The sequence below is a fragment of the Notolepis coatsorum genome (genome assembly GCF_963971535.1).
Source record: "Notolepis coatsorum genome assembly, chromosome: 15".
In the NCBI taxonomy this organism is placed as follows: domain Eukaryota; kingdom Metazoa; phylum Chordata; class Actinopteri; order Aulopiformes; family Paralepididae; genus Notolepis; species Notolepis coatsorum.
In genome coordinates this window covers 49,317,207-49,331,554 of record NC_140179.1, presented here as the reverse complement: position 1 = coordinate 49,331,554, position 14,348 = coordinate 49,317,207, and the positions used below count along the sequence as shown (strand labels likewise).

The following is a 14,348-nucleotide window of genomic DNA, read 5'->3' as shown; positions in this document are numbered from 1 at the left end:
ACGGTGTACCTTCACTGTCTGCATCCACCTTGTTTCGTTCATATTTATTGAAGACAAACCACTCATGTCTTCATTATAATGGATTTGTTGTGAAGGGCCAGATTAAACTGAATATATATATATGTATCGTTTGATATACCTTGTATATTATTTGTATATATACACGGAATATCCCTTTACCTGCGTACAAACCAGAGTAATATTCGCTCTCCTATTGGACAGCGACCCCAGGCGCCAACGACCAAGCCCCCAACGGCAAGTCCAAAGGCAACTCCGGGCATGTCGGTACATGCCCAGAGTCTGTGTAGTAATACGAGACAAGAACTGAGGTTGGGACTAGATATTCACCTTACGTATAAATACGGCGCAGGTGTAAACAGCAGTAGTTCAAGTTCAATGTCCAAGCCTTCACCACGAGTCAACGTGCAGTGAAGTGAGCAACCTTGCATCTAAATAGAGCATTGAGAACCGCGTGCGAATAGAATGTTAAAGTGTCAGAGTTTAACGCAGTAACGTTGAGTTCGACTTAATCTAATGTGAAGTAATAGTCGATCATTTATTGTGTATCGTGCGGCTACAGTTCTTCAGTGACCAGCATTACCATCGGTTCGTCGTGTATTTAGCTAGTGCACTTATCCAGGCTGTGCGGCCTAAATCCGTGCCCACACCCGAGGAGTCCTAGGCGAGAACCGTTGGATATGTACACAGGAGAATCTACACCGGCGATTGCAGAACCATTTCTGGTTGGATTATATTGCTTTGGGACCGTGACCACCGGAGAAGAGCACCGTTGATTCCACTGTCGTTTGGGATTTAACCTCGTGAGGATCACCACTCGGGCCCGCCTCTTGGAAGGGGCTGGCTAGCTGTCGTCAATGCTATCGAGCATATTGGATTACAACTATTGCTTTGTCTGCTGATCAAGGGAGTACATGCACCGGCTCCTGTATTTGGAGCCTCTTTATTCCTCGTTGACTCAGACTGTGTACCCGAACATTCCTCTACCCCTCCCGGCCTTACACCCCGGAGGGAACCCAGTGTCTCCAGTTAGTACCGGTGTGGCCCATATAATTGCTATACCACAGGTGGCGTCAGCTTAGACCCATCATAGTATTCCTACTATTCTCATTGATTTATGCTCTTGACTGACTTTACGTATGTTCTTCGACCATACAAGCGCAAGCCTAATTCTCAATCTGTAACCTAACGTTGCTTAATAATAATAAATAACCCTCCAATATAATTTATGTGTCAATGCCGTATTCTTGTGTGGGTGTTCACCATATATATTCATGTACTGTATGGCCAGTAATTAAAGTACATAACTAGTAGTGGTTTAATATATCACAATCTTTAATACAGTCAGGGTTTTGTAACCCCTCAGTTAAAGGATTCTTAAATTTTCTTTCACAATTTATCACAAAAAAACAAATAGGCCTATCACTTTTATTGATAACTGTGATCTAGCAGAGATACAGGAAAAATATGAACCATATATGCTGTCTGTTAACATCTGCTTTTACATAAATCGTTAAAATTCCGATAATGTCGTGGGTCCACCAGACCCGCGAACATTTGGTGAGTAACAAAAACATGAATGCCACACAAGGGTTAATGAAATAACACATCATCATATTTATGTTGTTGATGTTTTTGAAAAGGGGGGTAAAATAAAGCTTGTTTACCTCCGAAAAGACTAGGTTTTCATCCAACAACCGAGTCAAGGCTTTTCGCTAAAAAGTAACATTTTCTGGACCTACAGTAATGACAATATAGGCTACACAGCTGTATTGAATCACAATACCGAGGCGTATGACCGCTCAGGAAAAGTTCAGACTGTGACTTTCACATGGAACTATTGGCCTAAGGAAGACACGCATGGCCTTTTGGGCCAAATTAAAAGACTGACACGTAATATCAATGTGTAATAATACACTGCCGTTCTTCAGAAAACACTTGTTTTTATTTCTTATTTTTGTCAGACAAATGTTCTCTCCTGATTAGATGAAGTAGATAATTTTTTTTTTATGTATTTGTATGTATGTATGTACTGCAGAGTGGAGGGACTGAGAGACCCATGTTACTGACCAAACACTCAATATCAGTGATGGCTGTCAGAAAGTAGAGATATTATTTTTATTTAACATGTAGACCACGTATTCTAACAAACAACACCACTTACAGCACCTAACTAACGGTCCAGTGTGGTGCCTGTCTGAAGCTGCCTGGCTGGCATGGCATACAGCCAGAACTCTGACCACAGGACTCAGTGAGTCAGCTTGATGGCTGTCAGTAGAGCATGGGTACCGATGGAACCAGAGAAGTTGAATGGGTGGAAACAGACTGTCAAGAGTATCATGTCTGAAACCAGTACGGTGTTTTCAGTATGTAGCCTAAACCCTGCAGTATGGTGTTTTCAGTATGTAAACCCTGCAGTATGCCTGCAGTATGGTGTTTTCAGTATGTAAACCCTGCAGTATGCCTGCAGTATGGTGTTTTCAGTATGTAAACCCTGCAGTATGGTGTTTTCAGTATGTAAACCCTGCAGTATGGTGTTTTCAGTATGTAAACCCTGCAGTATGGAGGTGCAGTATTCCTAGGAACACACCAACACTATGGGAAATGTGCTTACTGTCTTCTCCAGTGAGACAAGAAGATAGAAACCAATTGCCTCTCTGTGTGTGTTCAGTAGAAAGCTATCCAACGGCAAGCTACCCTAGCTTAGCATACATTTATGGAAAAAGGATACGGATCACTAGCTTAGCTTAAAACTCTCTGGTCCACAATGTTTTTGTCCAACAGCTAGGCTAGCTAGGTCAGAAAGTCGGAATGTTCGTCACACAACAGCATCAGGAATGTTCACCCAAATGATGTTGTTACCATGGAAACACATTGACATTCCGAGTCTCATGCACCAACACCAACACCGGTATCCACAACAACATTATAACACGGTCTGTGGCAGCCATCTTGCAGTGTAGCGTCTAAATAACCGTTTATCAGTGTTGACTTGAATGGAAAAGGCCACTTCTGTCAATTTAACTGCTGTGACTCAGGCTTTGATTTACACACACGCACACACACACACGCGCACACACACACACACACACACACACACACACACACACACACACAACCTGTGTTATTAGGTTGAGCGATAACTGGTAACAGCTTGAAAGAGAGACTGCCTACAGGGTTTTAGGACAACTACTGAGAGAGAGAGAGAGAGAGAGAGAGAGAGAGAGAGAGAGAGAGAGAGAGAGAGAGAGAGAGAGAGAGAGAGAGAGAGAGAGAGAGAGAGAGGTGAGAGAGGGGGAGATAGAGAGAAAGAGAGGGGGGTAGAGAGAGAGAGGGAGATAGAGAGATAGAGAGAGAGATATAGATAGAGAGAGAGAGAGCGAGAGCGAGAGCGAGAGCGAGAGCGAGAGAGAGAGAGAGAGAGAGAGAGAGAGAGAGAGAGAGAGAGAGAGAGAGAGGGAGAAAGAGAGGGGGGGTAGATAGAGAGAGAGGGGGGGGGTAGAGAGTGAGAGGGGGGGAAGAGAGAGAGAGAGAGAGAGAGAGAGAGAGGGGGGGGGGGGTTGAGAGAGAGAGAGGCGGGGTCGAGAAAGAGGGAGAGAGAAAGAGACATAGATGGAAGCAGGTTAGAGTCCGGATGACTCAGCATGTCCAGCCTACAGCAGAGGATCATCCATGACTGATGACATCACACACTGCCTGAAAACACACACAATCCACTCGGTGTGTGGAAACCAGTGTGGTGGTGCAACATCCAGTCCTGAGTTAAAGGTGCAGAACAACAGGGCCGAACAATTAATCACACTTTTATCCAAATCGCAATGTGGCGTAGTGTGATATCCAAAATAGCTGGAGGCGCATTATTTGTTTAAAAGCAAAATGTGGGCACCCAAGTGGCGACCCATGTAACACGCTGCGTCGCGAAGCAGCCGACCCGGGTTCGATTCCCGGACCCGGCATCCTTTGCCGAATGTCTTCCCCCTGCTCTGTCTCCCGTTCTTCCTCTCTCTCTCCCTCTACCGGACTGCCCGGTAGAACAAACAAATAAAAAACCTACCAAAAAATTTCAAAAATTAAAATGAAAAGCAAAACATGTGTCAAAAATGAACACACAAGTACTGTGGTGCTGCCCTGGCCAACAAATTATACTCTACAGTTTTATTCTGGTCAGACATGACCGACAGAGAGCAGCGGAGAGGAAGAACGGGAGAAGATATGGGGGGAGGACATGCAGCAAATGTACGTCCGGGATCGGGAGACGAACCCGGGTCGACCGCGTAGGTCTGCAGCGCAGTAATGTGGTGCGCCACTCGGGCGTCCATTTGATATGTTTTTCAACAAGGGGCAAGAGAGAGGGATAGAGAGAGACAGAGAGAGGATAGAGAGAGAGAGAGGGAGAGAGAGAGAGGGATAGAGAGAGATAAATGAAGATGGAGAGATATAGAGAGACAGAGAGACTGAGAGATAGAGACTGAGAGAGAGAGAGAGAGAGAGAGAGAGAGATAGGGGGAGAGTGACAGAAATAGAGAGACTGAGAGAGTGACAGAGAGATGGAGAGAGAATAATGAAGCACAAATGATCATTCCATCCAAATGATTGTGAATCATGAATATTCTTTTTCCAAATGGCTCAGCCCTATCCCGGGCTACTTCTGGGTCAAAACGAACGTAATAAACTAACACCATATAAAGCTGACATTCGCATTTCAAAACAACAACGTAAATTTGTCATTGTATGTGCAATCGTTTCATGGCATATGACATCTATTTCCACCGCCTCGTAGGCTACATGGATAGCTAGCCAAGATGGCCGACCCACGTGAGCTAGCGTAAAGCTAGCTTCTCTATCAAGGCAATCCGGTTCAATCACATTTACATTTAATCATTTAGCTGTCGCTTTTATCCAAAGTGATTTACAAATTGTGTACAACAAGTCAGCAGGAGGGGTACACCTCTGGCAGTTAAGGGTCAGTGGTATTGTTCATCTAGCAGTGTTGAACTTGAGTGTTGCACTCTGAGTGCATAGTAGTACAGACATATACAGTAGCAGGTGGTAGTATAGACATTCAGCATAGACATCTAGCACAATCTCTGGAGCAAAACAGAAAGAAGCATTTTATATAAAAGTATTCTGTACTTCTGTATGACAACTAATAAAGAAACTTGAACTTGAAACTAGTACACATAGTAGATAGTGGTATAGACATAGTACATAGTAGATAGTGGTATAGACATAGTACATAGTAGATAGTGGTATACTATAGACATAGTACATAGTAGATAGTGGTATACTATAGACATAGTAGATAGTGGTATAGACATAGTAGCATAGTACATATAGTAGATAGTGGTACACTATAGACATAGTACATAGTAGATAGTGGTATACTTACATAGTAGATAGTGGTATAGACATAGTAGATAGTGGTATAGACATAGTAGATAGTGGTATAGACATAATAGCATAGGAGGATTCGCGCGGCAATGGGAAGCCAGCACAGCTCTCTGAATACAGCGGAGAAACTGACACACGACGACAGGTGTTTGTTTTCATTCCCTGCTTCTCTCGCTCTCTCCATCACTCTGCCCCCCCCCCCCCAGCTCTCTCCTCTGTACACGACCCACTAATTGCGTTACACGTTCATATTCATCTGCCCTCTGTCTGTCTGGCGGAGAAGACGGACTCGTCGTCCGCATTCTAAAAGATACTGGATGGACAGTAGCTTAACGGTTGTAAAATTACTTATTATTCATTAACAGTAATGATTGTATTTTAACTTGATCAATGGACTGATCGTCAAGTGATTTTGTTTGCAGATGATTTTGTTTGCAGACAATTGAAAACTGTGTTTGGAGTTGTACTTAGTTTATGTAGGACTAATGACAAAGTGATTTATATATTCAACCTGATAAGCATCTTGCTTCTTCCTATTCCTTTTCCGGACAAACAGACTGTTTTGTTTTATCTTACTTTATTATTTTTCTTTTCACAGCAAATAATCTTAACATTTTGTTTTTCATTGTTATTTCTTGATTATTGTATTGTTCTAAATAAACTATTCATTCATTCATTCATTCAATCATCAGCCCTGTCCAACAAACGGATACTTCTTTTGTTGAAAAGTAATCTAGAAACAGATGTACAGTAGAGGGACAGGCGTGATGGATCAGTGTGACCAGGCTCTTAGTCCACCAACACTTTGTGGGTCCATTCATCTATTTTTTCTCCTACACTGAATGACGACGACAATGATGATTAATATGACCTGAAACACAATTTTACAGATCTGTCGATGAAATCAATTAATCGATTTGTTGACAAAATCTATGACTATTAATTGATTAACACTTTGAATGCCCATCACGAGATATCTCGGGTTATCAGCCCGCCCCCTGAATGCCCATCACGAGAATTCGTTTAATTTTTTTTATTAGCGATCTGAATTCATATTTCAATATTTCATCAACCGAGTCTACCGTTGGTAAACCTGCCCCGCCAGGCGCTCAGATGTGAAAAAAGCGCCCCCTATCGTCTCCCAGATGGTAATGCACCCTTTTGGATTGGACTCAATGAAAATGGATGAGAAAAAAAACTCCGGAATCCACATTTTACTTCTCACGCATGTAACCGGAGCCGATCAGATTCATTCTGGACCCTCAGCACAGCGTGTAATATGTGTTTTACAGTATACGCGTTGGATCAATAAAAGGATAGATTTTTGGAATGGCGATCAGGAATTGGAATAATCCATTTGGATACCATCTGATCTCAGGTAAGGAATCTATTTTACCAGTCTTAGGATAATCAGACCTGTTTTCACGGAGATATAAGCTTTTCCCCTATATGTGATATGGCTGTTTGACTGTAAGAGCGATCAGGAACTGAGAGAATCGATTTTCAGCTCGCGGCACCAGCGTGCACACGTACACATATACTATCGATAATCTAGCGTTTATTTGAAAACGATTCATAAATAGGCCAAAAAATGACAACGTTCTAGAAGATTACAGTACAGGGCGATTATCATGGAATCTTTTTTTCCCCCTTGAAAACGAGGGCTTTTCAAAATGCTATAAAACCAGGGGTGCAGTGCTGGGCATACGCGGTCAAACGACGTTTGGGCTTCGTCACTGAGGCAGAATTGCGCGCATCCTATTATTATGCAAAGTCTAGGTGATAAGTGCCGGCCAGCGTGTGTTATGTGACAAAAGACCGCCCGTCTCGTCCCCAGCTCCGACTCATGAAAGAGGAGAGATACATGTATGCGCGTGCGCGCGGGAGCGCGCGTGCACGTGGCGTTTGGCCTTGGCCCATATTACGACTGCACCACTGTATAAAACGGAAATGAACCGATAAAAAAACAATCCGCTTCGACAATGTTGACTGGAAATGAGTCATTGATAAGCGACGGGCAGATTAGACACATAATTCAAAACATAGATTAGGCGATATTAATGATAACATTGAAGTGGATGGTGGGCATTCAAACACTAAATGTGCGCCCCCTGCTGGGCACTGAAAGTGTGACGTTGTTCTGATGCAGTAAACCTCCACCCCTCCAGTACACCAAGCAGCCTAAAACAAGCGCTACAAACAATGAGCAAATTATATTAAATATTCATATATTAATCAATGATTTATTGATTAATTGGACATAGCTACGAAACCTGTAAGAGAGCTTCCTCACATTGGTGGGACACTTATATACAACGGGATAGGGGGGGGGGGGTTAATAAGGATTTTTATCTAGGTGCATGTCCAATTAATCTATAAATCAATAAACAGCCGAGATCGATATACATCATATTGTTGTTCAACAGGCAATCAATCCAGACCCTTGTTGATTTAATGTCATATAGATCTGACACACACACACACACACACACACACACACACACACACACACACACACACACACACACACACACACACACACACAGACACACACACACACACACACCACACAGATATAGATATAGATAGATGTGTGCACACACAGACAAATATACACACACACACAGACACACTGACAGAGAGAATAGATTAGCCTACTTGAGTACTCTCGCCGTTTCAATTGAACTTGAGTGGTTTAAGATGTGTTCTAAAAATAGCTTTCCCTAAACAATTACTCTGGCACTACTTGAGTAATTCAAGTACTTGATCTGGGAAAGCATTACTTGGGCTCATCCCAAACGCGCACACACACACAGACATGCAAGTACACGTGCACACACATGCACACACACACAGACATGCAAGCACACGTGCACACTCACACACACTAGGGCTGGGCGATTCTTGCTAAAATGTGAATCACGATTTTTCTCTCTAAGAATTGAGATCACGATTCTCTCACGATTCTTATTTCTTCAATAAAATCATTTAAAAAGTTAAAAAAAAATTAAATAAAAAATTCATAATTACATTTTTTTATTAAAAAAAATCATCATAACTTAGAAATGAGATTGCATAGGTCTATGAATCGAGATCGCGATTTCTTTTCGATTAATTGCCCAGCCCTAACACACACACACACACACACACACACACACACACACACACACACACACACACACACACACAGTCACACACACACACACACACACACACACACACACACACACACACACACACACACACACACACACACACACACACACACACACACACACACACACACACACACACACACACACACACACACACACACACACACACACACGTGCACACTCACACACACAATCTGTTTTTTGGCCAGAGAAAGAGACTGAGAGACAGGGATAAGCAACAATAATGTCAACAGCATGTTTGTGAGCTATATATATTATAGGGATGTTAGAATATGTACGTGTGTGTGTGTGTGTGTGTGTGTGTGTGTGTGTGTGTGTGTGTGTGTGTGTGTGTGTGTGTGTGCGTGTGCTCACCTGACCCTCTCCTGTTGAAACTTTCAGAAGCCGTCTGTCTAAAATTATCAGCCACGACAAAGAGACGCAGAGTCCACTTACACACTGTGTCACCTGACCCCAAACACACACACACACACACACACACACACACACACACACACACACACACACACACACACACACACACACACACACCACACACACACATTCACGCATGTACCTCCACTCGGGGGCGGAGGATAAAAATAGCATTGTGTGGGAGAGACAAGGACACATACAGTATGATTGCCACGCAAGTCAAGGGACAGATGGACAGACAGACCAGAGGTCACGCTGGACTTTCTCGTTGTCAGGACGACGAACAGGCTCATAAAAGATCTTTACTACGCGTCATGTTAACACATTGGGTGCCACGCCCCCTTCCGGGAAGTGCATAGGCCTTGCCGCCCATGAACCCCATGTAAACGCTCACCTTGTTTGTAGAGCTAAACCTATATTTTATATTATAGCTATGGATCTAATAACGGCGTCGATTGTCAGTGGGTTTCTTCCGGTCAACGTGCAAAAAACTGATAATTTTTTCATCTATACATATCAGTTTTATACCGTGGTGAATATGAGTATAGTGGTAGAGTGATCCTGTGTAATTCCAGGGAACTCTGTCAAAACAGCCCTTTAGTCAAATCCACTTATCACGTTGCAATTTTTCGCCTGATTGTCTAATCATCCTGAAATCAACGCTAGATTATTGGTATTATGTTTCCTCGTGCAGGCATGAAAGGGGGGTTGGAGCGGGGCACACCTCCGTGCTGTGATCACTGCCAACGGGACACAGCACACACACATACACACAGAGTCCTTACCTGGTCTCTGATGTAATACAAAAAGAATAAACCAATTATCTGATCGCCATTCCAGATATCCACAGCGATCCTGTCTCCGACGTTATCGGGCATTGCACATGAACGGGCGGGCGGGGTCAGTTGTCCAAGCCATCCCTACAAGCGCTTGTTTTGCCGGAGTGTTTACCGACCAGCCCCCACGCCGCAGCTCGGTAGAGAAAAGAAACGACATAGTTTCTAATGGAGTGCAATAGCGGCCGCAAGGCGGTAGGCGGCGGTATTGACCGTCTGCGATCTCAGACACATTCAGTACAGCATGCACAGGCTGCCCCGATGAATTATGAATGGCAATAGCGAATAAAAGAAATACCGAAACGTAGATCGACGTTTCCGGCACTCAAGCGCTGGGCCACAGAAACGTAGATCTCCGTTTTCGGCAACCAAAGGGTTAATTGTATCTTCTTTTTCTTTTTTTTGAGATATTGCCTGTTTAATTGCATTTTCCAAAACAATCGACCACAGTACATTTAACATGCAGAGTAATGCTGATTGTGGGCGACACGGTGGCACAGTGGTTAGCACTGCTGGCTCACAGCAAGAAGGTCAGCAGGGCCTTTCTGTGTGGAGTTTACATGATCTCCCCGGTTTCCTCCCACACCATGACACACCATGACACACCATGACAGACAGACATGCCAGGTTGACCAAGGTACTGGGCGTTACAGCTGCCGGCTGCCGCGCTGTGTGGCTGCTCACCGCTCCTCAATAGTTAGGTCAAATGCAGAGGAGGAATATCCCCAAGGTGATAAATAAAGGTTCAACTTAACTTAACTTAATCTAGACAGAAGAATACATTTGGATGAAACAAACAAGACATTTCATGTCAACATCTGATCTGATGAAATGTTTTATTTAAATTTTTACAGTAAAACATAATTCATCTGAACCTCAGATTTAACAAGAGAAGCAGGCAGAAAATGAATCAGAAACAGCTTTAGTTAATGATTTTTGCAGCGACGGCGGAAAAACAATAAACAATATGAAGGCACTAATTATCACCGTTGCGGCTATTGTGCATAAACGAGCAAATTATAAACCATGCCATTTATAGAATTAGACAATTAGGTAGACAATAAAAATATGAACAAACCATTTAAAAAATTAATTCTATTAAATAAAAGAAGAAAAGAAAAAAAGAAAAACACAATTGACTTGCTGCTGTAGACGGTAATCATGTCCATCGTCATCATTCAATCAATCATTAATTCAGTCATTCAACCTTTATTTCAACTCAAGAAATCCTTACCAATGACGTGGAGCATACAAACATCATAATAAATGCATGATGAATACAATAAATATACAATACACAATACAATATGCAAAATGCAATAAGTGCAATCGTAATACAATTGTGTGCACAATCAATTTAAATAATTACAGATTATGGTGGAATGGTTGGTGGTCAAGGATTTCAACTGACCACAGGATACTTAAAGGATAAGTATTGAGTTTTAGGGTTTGTTGCATGATGTCCCACGTGTCAGGAGCACAGAAGAAGCTAAAAGCAGATTTCCCAAGTTCAGTGCAAACTCTAGTTGCTTTAACCCTTTCACTGCCACACGACAGAAGGTTAACCCTTTACTATCACACAACTGATGGCAATGCTCCATCATTAGCATCAGTAGCTCCGCGGATGGGCTAACCTTCTGTATTGTCACAGTGAAAGGGTTAACCGGCTGTCGTGTGGCAGTGAAAGGGTTAAATATGAGACGATCATTGGCCAACATCCTGACAATTGCTCGGTCTTAGTCGGACCGCAAGGCATGCTGGGTATGTTCCCCACAGTAGGGCATCTAGTCTCGCCAGTGTTTATTGACAGTGTTGCATTTGAATTTAATCTGTGAAATGACGAGCAACCCCCAAGACAGACAGGCAGAGACACACAGAGAGAGAGAGACAGGCAGAGACACAGAGAGAGAGAGACAGGCAGACACAGAGAGAGAGAGAATATTCTTATTGATTGATATTGCACTTGTGTGGACATTTGAATTATTATTTTTTTTAACCGTGACGAGTCTGAATACCACCAGGCTCGTCACACACTGTAATCCTAATCCTAAACCCAACCCTAATCCTAACTCATACAATGGCTCCTTTCTAAGTGAGACCTGATTTTAATCTGACTTGTCTTTTTTCAGAACCAGTTTCATGATGGATTTCCTTCTTTTCTGGAACTGACAAAAGACCCTCCTTTTGAAAAACGTTCCTTCATTTTAGCAGGACGCCGAGGTCCGGCCTTCAGTAGAAAGTGTCCCTGACTGACTGGCTGGCTGGCTAAGTGGCTCACTGGCTGACTGACGTGTTTAATTTGTTTGCGTGCAAGAACATAAACACATAAACAGACACACACATGGGTGAGGGAAAATATATATAGAGATACATTTTTTTTGCTTGACTATACCATGTTGCTGCAAATAATAAATGATTGGGATGAGCAGTTGAATATATTAATATTGTGATAATACAATATTGTGAGTCTAGTATTGTGATACTATTGTATCGTGGGGCTTCTAGAAATGTCCACCCCTAACACACACACACACACACACACACACACACACACACACACACACACACACACACACACACACACACACACACACACACACACACACACACACACACACACACACACACACACACACACACACACACACACACACACACACACACACACACACACACACACACACACACACACACACACACACACACACACACACACACACACACACACACACAACATACATAGACTAAAGATGCACTGATACCACATCTCCCACTGCTGATTCAGAGTGCTGACACGTTTGAAATCAGAGGAAACAAATTATTGAGATAATAAATATTCTCCATTAGCGAGATTTATGCTTCTACTGTATGTGTTCTTGTTTTTTATACTTCAAACTCACACAGTTCTGACACTGTTGACCACTAGGAGCTGCCCAGTACAACCACAGTCTGACACTGTTGACCACTAGGAACTGCCCAGTACAACCACAGTCTGACAGTGTTGACCACTAGGAGCTGCCCAGTACAACCACAGTCTGACACTGTTGACCACTGAGCTGCCCAGTACAACCACAATCTGACACTGTTGACCACTAGGAGCTGCCCAGTACAACCACAGTCTGATACTGTTGACCACTAGGAGCTGCCCAGTACAACCACAGTCTGACACTGTTGACCACTAGGAGCTGCCCAGTACAACCAGTCTGACACTGTTGACCACTAGGAGCTGCCCAGTACAACCACATTCTGACACTGTTGACCACTAGGAGCTGCCCAGTACAACCACAGTCTGACACTGTTGACCACTAGGAGCTGCCCAGTACAACCACAGTCTGACACTGTTGACCACTAGGAGCTGCCCAGTACAACCACATTCTGACACTGTTGACCACTAGGAGCTGCCCAGTACAACCACAGTCTGACACTGTTGACCACTAGGAGCTGCCCAGTACAACCACATTCTGACACTGTTGACCACTAGGAGCTGCCCAGTACAACCACATTCTGACACTGTTGACCACTAGGAGCTGCCCAGTACAACCACAGTCTGACACTGTTGACAACTAGGAGCTGCCCAGTACAACCACAGTCTGACACTGTTGACCACTGAGCAACTGGAGAGCGTTATTCATTCACTTCCCTGTGCAGATTACTCCTGCCAGTTCGGTTCTCCTGCCACTCTAACCTTTAGCGAGAGAGAGAGAGAGAGAGAGAGAGAGAGAGAGAGAGAGAGAGAGAGAGAGAGAGAGAGAGAGAGAGAGAGAGAGAGAGAGAGAGAGAGAGAGAGAGGCTGACAGAGAGAAACACACACACACACACACCGGGAGAGAGAAACACAGAGAAAGAGATAAAGGGAAAAAGAGAGAGAGAAAGAGAGAGGCACTAATACAGATAGATAGATGTTCTCATTGCAAGTTCCCAGCGTGCGACAATGAGGCACCAGCTAGTTTAATACATCATATGGAATGGCCCTGGGCTGCTATCTGGAAGTGGATTATTCAATTACTTGGTTGTGATGCTCTTATACTTGACAAATACCTTTTGTCTGTAAATAAGGCTGAGTAGCTGTGTAGGGAAGACAGAGGAGAGAAGGCTCTTTATTGAGACAGTAGGAAGGCTGAGAGGGAGACAGACTAGGGGAGACACAGGAGAGAAGGTTCTTTATTGAGACAGTAGGAAGGCTGAGAGGGAGACAGACTAGGGGAGACACAGGAGAGAAGGTTCTTTACTGAGACTGTGACGGCTGAGAGGGAGACAGAATAGGGGAGACACAGGAGAGAAGGTTCTTTATTGACAGCAGGCAGGCTGAGAGGGAGACAGACAGAGTAGGGGAGACACAGGAGAGAAGGTTCTTTATTGAGACAGCAGGAAGGCTGAGAGGGAGACAGAGTAGGGGAGACACAGGAGAGAAGGTTCTTTATTGAGACAGCAGAAAGGCTGAGAGGGAGACAGAATAGGGGTGACACAGGAGAGACGGTTCTTTATTGAGACAGCAGGAAGGCTGAGAGGGAGA

The 14,348-nt window shown here is 43.6% G+C and overlaps 1 protein-coding gene across 1 annotated transcript in view; it reads right to left on the bottom strand.

Moving 5' to 3' along the window:
* dgki (diacylglycerol kinase, iota) overlaps positions 1-14,348 on the bottom strand; it is a gene marked incomplete at both ends in the record, with an annotated part of 232,815 nt that overhangs the window by 104,864 nt on the left and 113,603 nt on the right.